Genomic DNA, 1,471 nt, shown 5'->3' with positions numbered 1-1,471 from the left:
CCTAAAAACACCCTTAAAAGAGTGCCAAAACTATAAGATCAGCCTTTTTGAGCCTTTTAAAGGGCTTTAGAACCTAAAAACTATACTATTTTTTCTTTAGAGTTAAAAAAAAATAATACTGATTTCATAGTTTTAACTTTTAAAAGACCTAAAAAAAAGGTTGATTTCATAGTTTTGGCCCATTTTTAGGGTTTTAAAGGCTTTTAGGGCCAGAAAAGAGTAAACAAAAACTCAAATGAAACACATTAAACTAAAAAAAAGTTTATTGGTAAAATGATCGTTGAAAAATGAAAATTAAAAATTAAATACACGATATATAGATAATTTAATTTTTCCTCTTCTTCTCGTTCTCCATTTTGTTCATGAGATGCATGTTGCCCTTCATGAAAATTAGTATGTCAAAGTTTTCATCAGACAGGGATAATCTCTTGGCCCTCAAGATGTCCTTGCTCATACAGAACAAACTCTCCACTGCAGCACTGGAGGGAATGACTTTGTTGAACTTGATGAACAAGTCCACCAACATTTGCTCACCCAAGAAGGCAGCATCTGTCAGCAAATTCTTGGAGTAGATCTCCAACAGGGTCTTGACCAAATTCTGGGCCTTGTCCTTGAGTGACGCGTGGCTCCTGCTGCTCTCTTCTGGCTGGTCATCCTCCTCCTCTTCGTTGTTGCTGCCTCTACTGTCGCTGCTCACTTGGGGAACCATTACTGAACAATTGACGAACTTGCTGATATGATTGGTGCGTCCTTGCGCTCCTGCCAACGAATTCTGAGCGAGAGACTGCGAATGAAAAGAGCTGCAGCAAAATATGTGCCTTGCTTGCTCACAGAAGTTCAAAAGCAGTCACGACTGAATGCATGTCGTGAACTTAAAGAACAGATGGAAGTTGATTCGGATTTTTGTTCGGAAGTCATCCCTGGTGACGAAAGCTTGTACTACACAATTTCCTGGTGTGGAAGAGGTGAAGAAAGCAAAGGAGAGAGGCATTAAAAGGCATCAATTTGCTAGTGTTCCAGCTCTGGTTCGAAAAGTGGAAAACGCGTCTGGAGCGATACATGGCTTCAAGCAGAGAATACTTTGAAGGCGATAAAAGTGTAAACCTGTAAAACTAAGTGAATAAAATAATTTTGCAAAATTCTGGTTCTTTTGGGCACCCCCTCGTATGTTAATATATATATATATATATATTTGAAAAAGCCGTTCTGTCTAGTAGCGTCCAAACCTCCAACGGCTTTTTCAAATAAATTACGTAACATCCTTCTCCAACTACAGTTCTCATATTCGGTTAAAATGTCTTACGTTTAAGCTGGTTCCCATGCATTTCCCTGAAGAGAAGATTACATTCTTATCAACATCACCTATTCCTATGGAAGGTATAATTTGTAATCTTCGAAACATATGTTGGAAATAAAAGTATGCAGTTAACATATGCGTTTTACTCCATTTACTAAATTTATATTTACTCAA

Source organism: Octopus bimaculoides, chromosome 14 (assembly GCF_001194135.2).
Source record: "Octopus bimaculoides isolate UCB-OBI-ISO-001 chromosome 14, ASM119413v2, whole genome shotgun sequence".
Classification (NCBI taxonomy): Eukaryota; Metazoa; Mollusca; class Cephalopoda; order Octopoda; family Octopodidae; genus Octopus; species Octopus bimaculoides.
Note: the sequence above shows the minus strand (reverse complement) of the source record.